General features: G+C 50.5%; 1 protein-coding gene across 5 annotated transcripts in view; it reads left to right on the top strand.

The window, feature by feature from the left end:
* Window positions 1-568: 568 nt before the first annotated feature.
* Window positions 569-11,730, top strand: part of MOB3C (MOB kinase activator 3C) — a 58,408-nt gene continuing 47,246 nt past the window's right edge. For 4 of the 5 annotated variants that reach the window (XM_032805026.2, XM_032805025.2, XM_032805020.2 and 1 more), the window contains exon 1: window positions 569-761. The gene's annotated coding sequence lies outside the window, so the exon portion shown is untranslated. Of the gene's footprint in view, window positions 762-6,725; window positions 6,931-11,730 lie in introns of those variants that run through there. The other variant, XM_032805022.2, reaches the window with a different exon arrangement.

Genomic DNA, 11,730 nt, shown 5'->3' with positions numbered 1-11,730 from the left:
AGATATGAAAGGAAACCGGCGCACGACAAAGCCTGGGAGCATACATTCATAACTCTGCTAGATGCTAGAAATCATGGACTGAACACAGACACTGGATTTATGGCTTTTTACATCAATCTGTAACCCACCAAATTTCCCCTTCCACAGCTTTCCTGCCCTCCAGGACTGGAGAGGTGATAACAGGCCACTTCACCTGGAATGATCCCTTGAAATATATAACTACTTATGTGAAACAACCTGTTCCACCTTGTATTTAGCTGTGATTCAGTGAGTGATTTCCCACACCTGAAGGAGAGCTCTGTGTAAACTCCAAAGCTTCTCTCTGTCCCCTACAGAAGTTGGTCCAATAAAGGTTACTACCTCACCCACCTTGTCTGTCTGATATCCTGGGACCAACACGGCTACAACTACGCTGCACACCACAGAGTGGAAGCAGGAGACAGAGCGCTTAAGGCATAGGGGGCAGGAGGAGCTATGAGTTCTTTCTTTCTTTTTTTTTGAGTCAGTTATTGCTAAGGCAGCTGTACTCTGGACTCACTCAGGATATGACATCACTTGGGGGGGGGGCGGGAAAGATCAGGCAGAGTTTCTTTAATGAAAACTCCAGCAAGGGTTGGTGCGTGTGTGAGGCTTTTCCCTGATCCTGGGATCTCACAGCTAAACCGAGGGAGCCCAGAAGGAATCCGGAGGATCTAGCTAGCTGACCTTTCCATACACTTGGAAGGGATTTGGTCTCTAATTCAGATCAGTTCTGGAGTTAGGTGAGTGTTTGGTTTTGGGTTTCTTTAAACTTTCTTTATGAAATTTCTGGTTTGCTCTGAGAATAACTGTCTCCCAGCAAAGCCCCTTCCAGCTCCAACCTCACGCTTTCCCTGCTAGTCTGTTGTGTGTCACATTCCCACCGGGAACATGTGCAAACACAGCCAAGGGGATTGATTCCCCCAACTTCAGACCCCCGCAGTGAAGTTTCAGATGGTACATTTTAGGGGGAGGGGGCATTTCAGGAGCTGGATGCTGCAAACTAGGGTCCGCTCAGCTGGTGTGCTTGTAAATATTTAGTGACCCCATATTTTGTGACATCCAGGGCGAGCGTGAGGGGCCAGCCATAGCAGAGGGGGAATGAATGTGGCTTTCGGAGCCGATAAGCGGAGTAAATGTCACTTCCTGGAGCAGATGAGGAGCCAAAACAGCCAGTTTGGAAGCAGTATTCTGTGCTTAGCAGAGTTTGGGCAGGGGCCAGCTGCCACTGAAAGGCTACGCTGAGGAAACTGACAAGGGTCTGGGAGCAGAAATTTACTTTGTGTAGTTGTAGTGTTTTGCAGTTACATGTCCCATAGCTCGTGGCTTGAGTGAGGCAATGTCATGTCCTGGAAGCTGGTCCATATGTGTTGGAGTGAGAGCATGGAGTTCGGGAGGAGCTTGGGTTTGCTCAGAAGATGAGTTGTAGAGGGTTGGTGTGTCGTGTTTTTGGTATCATATCTGACCCGCGCATGGGGGCTGCGCAGCTCACATGCTCCGAATAGGCATCAGGAGCCACTGAGCCCAGGCTTTTTGGGGTTGTGCCTCTGTAGCAACTGTTACTAAGGACTGGACCTGGTCCCTCCAAAGCTAGGAGCATGAGCCTTTACTGAATTACACAGACCCCAAATCCCCTAGCTGGCAGCTGTGGTAGATCCGTGTCCTCTGTGGATCAGGCACAGAGTGGAACGTGTAACACACACTGGCCAGAGAGCTACACCTCTCTTCTGTTTTCCAAGTAAGAGGATAGGTCTAGTGAGAGGAAGGTTGGCCCGCTGGTGAAGGTGTTAGTCTCTGACCTGGGTTCAATTCCCCCCCTCTGCCACGGACTCCCCGTGTGACCTTGGGCCAGTCACCTAGCCTCTCTGTGCCTCCGTTCCAGGATAACAGCACCAGCGTACCTCACAGAGGGACGGGGGGAGGAGAAAGACATGGTGTGAGGAGGTGACGGGGACGAGATAGACTGAAGCTGTCTCCGGGTCCCTTGGGGAACAAACACTACAAAGAGGTGTGATCAGAGGCGAATTTTAAGAGGGTGTTGGAGAGCAGTAGCCGAGCAGCATGATGCCAGGCACTCAGTGGGCTAGCACTGGGCAGAGTGATGGGCCGGCTTGGGGCAGGCAGATGTGACAATGGCGGGAGCAGCAGACAGGCTGGGTGATACCAGGCAGTGGGTGTGGAGGCAGCAGATGGGGACTGTCTGGCAATGGGCAGGGTGAAGAGGCAGTGAATGAAACCAGGCAGGGGGCAGGGGTCTGGAAGCAGAAATCTGCTTGGCACGGTTGTAGTGTTTCGCACTAGGGGAGAAAAGGGGGTTTCCAAATCCTGAGCGATCTGATGGGAAATAGCCACAGGAGTAACCTGGGCTCCACTCTCCTGGCTGCAGCTTCCCAGGCTGTGTCCTGACTGCAGCAGCCAGAAGGGTGATTCCCTACTTGGGTTTTGGTGCCTAGTTGCTCTGGTGGTTGGTGCTGAGACTGTGCGGGAAGTTCCCTTCCTGGGACCCACAGACAGATTCCTATGGCGTCTAGCAGGTAAAGGATGATCTCCAAGGAGCTCAGAGCAACATCTCTCAGCTAGGGCTCCTCTTCAGATCTTCCTCTCCCAGGCTCGCTCGCTTTGGCCTCTCCCCCAGCCCTTCACGCCCCGGCCAGCAAACTCCTCCTTCCAGCAATTTCCTTGGAACGTCTCCTGGAATTTTCCATCCTTTGTGACGGCACTTGGGATCTGTGGCCAATAACCCCGTTCCGCCAAGGCAGTGCAGCCGGGGGTCTGCCTTCAGCAGGAAGCCAAGAGAAACCAGCCCTGTCAGGGGAACATTGTGGCCAAGTGACCATTTTTAAAATATAATCATGTCACGTCCCCCTAGATGAGTTAAACTCAAAGGCTGTACAGGGACAGGGTGCAGATGGCTGACTTGGGCATAACGCTGCTGAGCCCTAGAGGACATCCGATCCATTTCCAGACATACGGCTCTTTGTGTCAGGGGGTCACTACAACAGTAACAAGGCTCCAAATCTGCAGATGCTTCTGCACATGCTTAACTGTGAGCCCCCTCGTCCTGTTGACTGCAGAGGCACGTGTGTACGTGAATGCAGGATCAGAGCCCAACTAAGAATAGTTAATGCAGTTGCAGGTGCCTGATGGGACATTAATATCCAATCAAAATATCTCGCCATTATCCCTTTAAAGCTTCAGCTAGCAGGTTCCTTGCTGACTTCTCCAATGCTCGTCTGCTGTCGAAGTCATATATCAGCAGGGGACTTTCCTCTTTTACTGTTGAGAGCAGAGAGGAATTCCCTAAAGCATGACATTGAAAGGAAGACTGGTGCAGTCAAACTTGAGGGGGGCTGAAGTCAGCCACTGAGCCGGCTAGGAGGAGTCCTGCAGGCCTTTCTTTTATCACGTAGAGCCTGCCTGGCTGGAGTCTATTCGGGTGTGCCCGCATGGCAGAAAGAACAAACCCCACCTCAGCGAGTCTCAGAGCCCAGGTCGACTGACTCAGGCTCGCGGGTCTCATGCTGCGGGGCTCAGAATGGCAGTGTAGATGTTCTTGCTTGGGCTGGAGTCACAGGCACTGACCTTTCTTTTTCCCTCTGGGTGCTCCACCCCTGCTCTGCCCCAGGGCCCTGCCCTCGCTCCACCCCCTTCCCCTCAAAGCCTTCCCTGCCCACCCACTGCTCGCTCCTCCCCACCCCGCATCATCCAAGCACCTCCCATCAACCACTCGCTGCTGGGTGGCTAGTCCCGGGGCCTCACCAAACAGCTGTGGATGGTGGGTGCTGAGGACCCCCTATTTTTTTTTCCATGGGTGCTTGAGCTGTGGAGCACCCAGGCTATCGGCACTTATCGCTGGAGCCTGGGCCCTGAAACTCGAGTGGGAACATCTGCACTGCTATTTTTAGCCCCGTCAGACGAGCCCTGCAAACCCAAGTCGGTTGACTCAGGGTCTGAGAGGCATTGCCATGTTTGGGTTTTTCTGCAGATACTCAGGCCCCAAAGTCACCCACAAGCCACATGCATGTGGCACGAGAGAGGAAATTTGTGACTGTCAACTCCCAAAACCCAAGAGTCGGTGAACTAAAAGGGTGACTCTTAACTAGGCTGGTAGAGAGATCTGGTACACTCATGAGCAGGGCAAAGGGGTACGACCAAGTCTGTCCACTAGAGAGCAGCGTTGCAGGGGCATGCAGACCAGTTTGTTGTAAACTCAGGCTCTGTGCAGATTCAGGCAGCCTCCAACAGACAGGCTGATTCAGGCCTGGATGTGTGGAGGGACACTCACATTTTACAGAAAGGCCCCCAAAAGTTGATTGCTTGCCTTCCCACCCCTGGGTTCAAAAATGCAAGCAGGCATGGGGCCCCTTGCTTCGAACTGGGGCCCTACATTTCCTAAAGATGGATTTTTACCCCCCACTGGAAATTCATGCATGGATTTGAGAGCCTGTGATCTGTGACCCGTCCCTGGCTGAGCACCTCCTTTGGAGCTGGCGGCATGTCAGAGCCATTGTTAGGCTGGTGTTAGGATGTTAAATGCCTCGCTCCGTCCCAGCGTGAGAGCAGCTGTTCCGCTTCTTTAAAATTTGGATCGTGTTGCTCAGTGGCTGTTTGAGGTTATCGGAGCCAGATGCTTGTGTGAGTCTTTGACCACTGGCATGCGAGAGGGGATTTAATTCATTAAAGGTTTCAAACAGCCTCCCAGCACTGCATTTAATTGTAGATCAAGTACCAAGCTGTGTTCTCAGCCAATGAGCAGATGGATACATTTTCCTGGCTGATCTGTTCATTTTGGTCACCCAGGGCTGCTGAGTTTGCTTTCTCATGGTTTTTTAATAATACTTACTTATTCATTCTTTCTGGTAGCAGCCACAATGTATGAAGGCCCAAATCCTAAACGAGATTTACGTGGCTAGCTTCCAGGCACCTGGGCAAGTCACAACCTCCCTGCCTCAGTGTCCTCATTTCTAGAGCTACAGTATATTTGAGGATCTGGGCCTAAATGCTTTTCAATGGCCAGGAAAGCCTGGGCCTTACCTTGAGGAGCTTTTAAGCTAAACAGAGCAGAACTGAGCAAACAGAGGGGTGCACCATATATACCCTCATTCTAAAAATGGGGAAACTGAGGCAAGGAGGTTGTGACTTGCCCAGCTGCCTGAGAAAATCAGAATCAGAGCTGGGATTCTGTTCTGTTCTCAGACTGTGCCCATCACCTTGGTATCTGGGCACTTAGATTAGAACTCAGAAGCTCCCCGCTACCCAGTCTAGCTCTTGTTTATCATTTTCCCCATTTGTGCGACTTTCCTTTCCTCTTTTGTGTGTACCTGTGTAATAAAGTGGAGATGACGCACGAGAGCCCTGTGCCCTGCATCTTACACCATACACTGGCTGGACTTCTCATGTTTAAAGGTTGCTGTGCCTATTGGGAGGTCTCTGAAGCTTGACTGATGACTAGAGGAACTGAAACTTAGCCTGTTGGGCTTTGAGTGCCATTTTCGTTTGTGGCTTCCCTCCGCATCTGACCCTGTTAGTCTCCAAGGTGCCACAAGGACTCCTCGTTGTTTTTGCTCATACAGACTAACACGGCTGCCCCTCTGAAACCTGTGACCCTGGATGAATATTCATTTTGTATTTGGCTGTGGCAGTGTGGTCTAGTGAGTAGTGGGAGTCAGGAGAGAGCTAGGTTCTATTCCGAGGTAAATCAGTCAGGACCCCATTGTGTTGGGTGCTGTACATACATAGTAAGAGAGAGCCTGTGCCTCAGAGTTTACAGTCTAAATAAACAAGACAGACAAAGAATGGGAGAGGAAACAGGCATCAAGAGATTCAGCGACTTCCCTGGGTCACACAGAAACACAGCCAGGAACACCCATCCAGGTCTCCTGACTGCCAGTGCCACCGCTGAGCTGCTGTGTGACTTTGGACAACTCACGCAACTCCACCTGTGCCTCAGTTTCCCCATCTGTGCAATGGAGCTGACGGGACTGGCCCAGAGCTTTGTCAGACTGCATCTGAAAAAGGCTAACCCTTGCACCAGTAACGGATGGTGTTTTGAGGCACAGAGGAACCTGTTCTTGGGAAATTATTAGGAGAAGCCCTATGTTTCTTCAGCGTTGTACGCATATAACTATATCGGATGGGGGCATGATTATTTTAACTGAGAAAGTTACACCAGTACAAGCCCTAGTGTGGACACTGTTATACTGCTATGAAGGTGCTTCTGCTAGCGTGGCTTATTCCCCTTTCTGAATAGGCAGGGCTATACCAGTGTAAAACACTTTTCTCCCAGTATAACTCTCTCTTTAACTTGCTAGTGGAGACAAGTGGTAAGTTACAGCTCTGCATGTGGACACCTATTCTGGCTTAGCCGTGGCTTGAGCATTGGCTTAGGTGGTAAATTTACAGGCACAAACTAGACCAATTAAACCAGTTTTAAACCGATCTGGATTTTCCCTGATTTAAATTAAACCAGTTTAAGCTAAACTGGTGCTTCCTCTCAGTGTAGACAAGGCCATGTGCCTAGAGGAATGAACACAGTGCAGCTGGTGGTGAAATTGGCAGCCGAGTCAGTGCTGGAGCTTATATTCGTGCCTGACCCAGCAGATACAGGAACCGGGCTCCCCCTTCCTTCCTTCATCTACAGTACTGAGGCCTTTCTGCTGCAGCTCGCTGGCAAAGGAATCTGGGACCCTGGCTGGTGAATGGAGCACTGTGGGGAGGGAGAGGGAGCCGGCGCTCTCCAACTTCCTGCCTCCCCAGGCGATTGTGAGCTGCGGCTGCCGGGACAGGCCCACCTGGGACAGGAAGGGCCCCGCTCACAATGGGGGCAGCGCAGCAGGAAAGGCAGCTGGGTCTCCGGCCAGGACGGACACCTGTTGGCATCCCACATCTGCTTCCGTCCATCCTGATGCTGGGGTGAGGATGCTGCTCGCTGAGGACTGGGAAACTGGGCAGAGCTGGTGCTATGAATACCTGGGAGACTGCAGGACAGGCTGATTGGCTCAGGCACTGGGTTGGGAGTCAGGAGACCTGGGTTCTATTCCTGCCTTTACCATGGGCTTGCTCAGTGACCTCAGACAAGTCATGTCCCTGCCCTGTGCCTCAGTTTTCCCTCCTGTCTGTTGGCTATATAGATTGTAAGCTCTCTAGGGGCAGGGACACTCTCTCTTACTATATGTCTGTAGAGTGCCTGATGAAGTGTGGCCTCTAGATGCTATAGCAATGCTAGTTCTAATTCACGAAATTCCCTGCAATCCAGTTAGCAATGGGCCCAAAACCCAGGGTGTGAGTGTCCCCGGTCTCTGCAGGAGGGAGGATGATGCCCTCCTGAAGTGTAGGTCCTCAGGGTTGATTTAACAGGCTCTGTGGCTTTTTGGTGCCTCTAGTGGACTGATTCCATGAAATGAAACAAGATGTCAGGGTAGAGCTCATCCTGACTCTGCTTACATGTACACTCCCCGTGAAGCACTGGTACAGGCTGCTGTCAGCGACAGGCTACTGGGCTAGATGGACCATGGTCTGATGCAATATGACACTTCTTCTGTCTGGAGGGGCAGGACTGTGCAGGGGCCAGTCTCCTGGCTGGCCACAGACTTCTTGGGCAACTCACTTAGACACGCTGTGCCTCAATTTTCCATCCATAAAATGGGGATAATGCACTTCCTTACTGCACTGGCGTGTGGCGAGGGTAAATGCATTACAGGTCATGAGATGCTCTGATACTATGGTAACAGGAGCCACATAAGTACCTTAGATCGGGCAAATCCCTATGCGGACTGGCTACATTGTAATTAGCACCGGTAGGAACCAGCTGCGATTTCAAGCAAGGGAAAGCTCATTTGGGACAAACAGCAGCTCTGTCCATCCGCACAAGGGATTGCATTGGTTCTGTGCTGCCGGTGGCGGTAACTAGGCCAAAGGTTGAAGGGTTATTGATCTACTCCAGCACATGTCCTGGCATGCCCGGAAATATCACCAGTGATTAAACAACAGCTGAGAAAGAACCGATTCGTGATTCAGCAACTTTGTTTTGCAATGGGTCTCCTGGTCACTAGAACAAATTAGCGAAAGGCTGGGGTTTCCGATCAGTTCCCTGTTTGCTCCATGATTCAACCCCGGGTGGTATCACAGCGATCCTCTGTGCAATTGGCAGGGCTGATGTTGCTCAGCAGAGATGAGTTCTGGGCCTCCCAGAGAAATATCTAAGAAAATTCTTATAAAGAAAATAATAATATTGTATAGTGCTTTTCACCTGCCTGTCTACAGATCTGTGATGGAGTGTGTTAGCCCTTTTCAGTTCCCTGCTGGGGTCCTACTACACGATTCCCCAAGAAGCCGCGAGCTGAGAAAAAAAGAGCAGCGAAGGTGGGTCCTCCAGGCTTGCCTAGAGAGGACTCTCTGGAGTAGTCACTTTGGAAAACCACAGAGACCTGGTCCTTCCAGGGCTAGAGGGGCTAGCAACAGCCAATCAGGGCCCTGCTGACTCAGATAAAAGGAGCTGCCTGGTGGTTAGTGGAGCAGTGCCTGACTAGGACTGGAGGAGAGAAGGAGGGAATCTCTCTCTGGGCACAGCAGCCTGACAATACACAGAGTTCATGGCTGGCTGAACCTGCACAGCTGGGATTGCAGAGAGAGTAACCTGGGGACACTGGCCCTGAGCGAGGGCTGGAGATAAAGGGCCTGGTTGGAAGAAGCCCAAGGAAGCAGCAGTGACGGATTGGAGAGGGCGTGATATGGCTACTGTGCATAGGGTCCCTGGGCTGGAACCTAGAGCAGTGAGCGAGCCAGGTTCTGCCACCAGCCACTGGCATAAACCCCACGAAGGGGATGGGGCTTATTTGGGACTCTGAACAAAGGGCCAAATTTAAAGGGCCCAGAGCTGCAGCAGAAGACCCCAGTGAGGGCAAATAGACTGTTTGTTTATTAGACTCTTTAATACCCTGGAAGGTCATTCAGACTTTGTGATTCAGCTGGAGGGCCAAGTCGCGGAAGGCCTTGAGGGCGGCCAGCAGCTTGCAGGTGGCACCAGGGGTGAGAAAAGGAAGGCAGTACTGCACCCTGCCACTTGGAGGTGCTCAAGAGGGGAGTGCCCCTATCAGGGATCACAGATCAGTGGTGCCTCACAAAGCACCCCGGTAAGATAGAGAAGAATTAAACAAAGGCAGGCAGAGTGACTTCCCCAAATGCAGCAGCAAATCGGGAATAGAAAGCAAGAGACTGACCCCAAGTCCCCTTCCCTGTAGGCCTGGGGTTTAGATGTCCAGAGGCTTAGATTTATTTCAGCTGTATCCTTGGTAGGGTTTGTAGGCACCTGCTGTAATGGAATAGACTGCAGCTGCTGCTTGTTCTTCCCCCTGCGGATTTGATGCTTTGGGAAGGAGTTTGTTTTTGTAATGTGAAAATTAAAAGCAAAAATGTGCACCTCTAGGCCACTGTGTTGCTCCAGGATGCATTCAGTGAAGTGGGAGAGACTGGGGCAGGGTGTCTAATGGTGTGAGACGGCTGTCTGAGAAGAAGCCGCTGCAGCATATACTGAGCCTCCCTCAGCCCTCCTAGAATGGCCTGAGACTTGGCCATCTTCCTACTGTTTATATGGAGCAGTCCTGAGCACAAGGGCATGGCTGGAACATCATCAGCCCCACTGTGTGTGTGTTTGCTCTCTGTAAATAAGGTCTGGTGCCCAAAATCAGAGGCTACTATGGGAGAGGGGAGAATTTGGTCCTACACTTCTAACTGCAGGTTTCCTCCCCTCAGAGTCTGTTGAAGTCAATGGAATCGATTTCCAGGCCTTTGGGTGAAACCATAGCTGAGAGCTATGAATAATAATACTTTGTACTTGTATAGCAGCTTCCACTGCAAGCACTCCTACCATCCCTGTGAGGTAGAAAAGGATCATCATCTCCATTCTGCAATTGGGGAAACCGAGGCACAAAGGGGCAAAGTGACTTGCCTAAGGTCATGCAAGGAGTCTGTGTCAGAGCCAGGAACTAGAGTCCCATTTCAGTGCCTTAACCACAAGAACCAGAGCGGCAATTAGACTGCAAGGCTGCAATCCCTGGTCTCGTTGCTGGGGAGAGCAAAACTCCCCTGAACTCAGTGGGGCCAAGATTTCTCCCCCAGGTCCCTGGGTTCTGAGCTTTTGCTTTACCCTCCCCATCCAAGATTCGTGCTGATACTAAACCGACCCCTCTCGAGGGAGATCGAGAAGTGACCTGGCTTCTTTGTAGGTTTGTGGCTCTACAGACTGACTTTGCTTTGAAGGGGAATGTTCTGCTTCTACTCTTTCTGAAGATCTGTTTTCTTCCAAATTCCTGTAAGGATTTACAAGGCCTGTGCAGCTTGGCAGCAGTGCCGATAGCAACTCACTAAGCAAAACCATAGCAAACAGCTCCTGTAGGTGCTGACTGCATTTGGGGTAGACTGGAACGTAATGACCAGGCACGTACAGCGCTGCCGTCATAGCAGATTAACTAAAGGACTTGCGCACTAGGAAATCAGCTTGGTCCGGTGCACCAGTTCATGTATATCTTTCACAGAGATGCTGTAAGAAAACACATTCCATATGCTTAATAGTGTCATTGGTTTAATTGGGTCTTAGTAAGACAATAAATATCCAAAAAGGAAATCCACCTCCATTTGCCTAATGATTGAAGAAATCAGTTTGTATGACAAGAAGGTGATACAGTGGAATAAGTTTGTACAATGAAATATGTCCTTGGAGCTGGATATTGGAGAAGGGAGACTCATTTCCCACTGAGTATAAATGAGCTGGAAAGAGCCGTAGAACATAGATGTACAAATAACACCTTAATGGTTGGAGGAACAGGGATTTAAAAGCCTCTATTCTATTGCCAGGATGGGTGCCAGGAGATGGATCACTTGATGATTCCCTGTTCAGTTCATGCCCTCTGGGGCACCTGGCATTGGCCACTGTCGGAAGACAGGATACTGGGCTAGATGGACCATTGGCCCTACTGGGTCAGACCATTCTTATGTTCTCATGGATCACAGCCTTTCACTTTTTATTTGCCAAATGGGTCTGCACTTCCACTTGAAATTTTTCAGGAGTCCGCAAAGGAAAAAAAGGCTGAAGACTGCTGGCCTAGCTGATCTTCATGATCCCGTCTGGCCTTAAACTCTGAGTATGTGACTTGAGTGGAGAGATGCTAATTTAGCCAAGCTGGGGCTCTGGCCTAAGGTGATAGGCAGTGGCGCGGAGCTCCAGATACGGGTGCATGTTATGTAGCGTGAGGGACCTTGAATCCTACTTTAAGTGCAACTCTCAATGCAACCTTAACTATGGAGTCACTACCAATATCCAAATAGTAGTGTGTGTGTGTGTGTGTGTGTGTATCAATTATATTTATGGCACTGATCTAGTGAAACTATTGAAGGACCTACTTAACTTTAAACCTGTGAATAGCTCTGTTGAAGTCAATAGGAGTCCAGTAAGTTGCAAGCTTCAAGTTAAGCGCTTGCTTCAGCACTTTGCTGGATGGGGGGAGAGGGGAGCAGGAGTCTATTTTAGAAGTAGATGTAACCCAGATGTCCAGAAAACTTGCAGTCATAGAAAGCTTATCGGTATCAGCAGGGTGCGCCTTGAAAATGTGACAGCCATGCAGGAAAGTACAAGATAATGCTCATTCTTTATCCGGCACTAGTTCCACTCTCAGTGGTTAGCCGAATTTAAATAGCTCTATAAGATGAGATCTACCA

Source organism: Chelonoidis abingdonii, chromosome 7 (genome assembly GCF_003597395.2).
Source record: "Chelonoidis abingdonii isolate Lonesome George chromosome 7, CheloAbing_2.0, whole genome shotgun sequence".
NCBI classification, from domain to species: Eukaryota; Metazoa; Chordata; order Testudines; family Testudinidae; genus Chelonoidis; species Chelonoidis abingdonii.
Note: the sequence above shows the minus strand (reverse complement) of the source record. Positions and strands in the feature narration are given on the sequence as shown.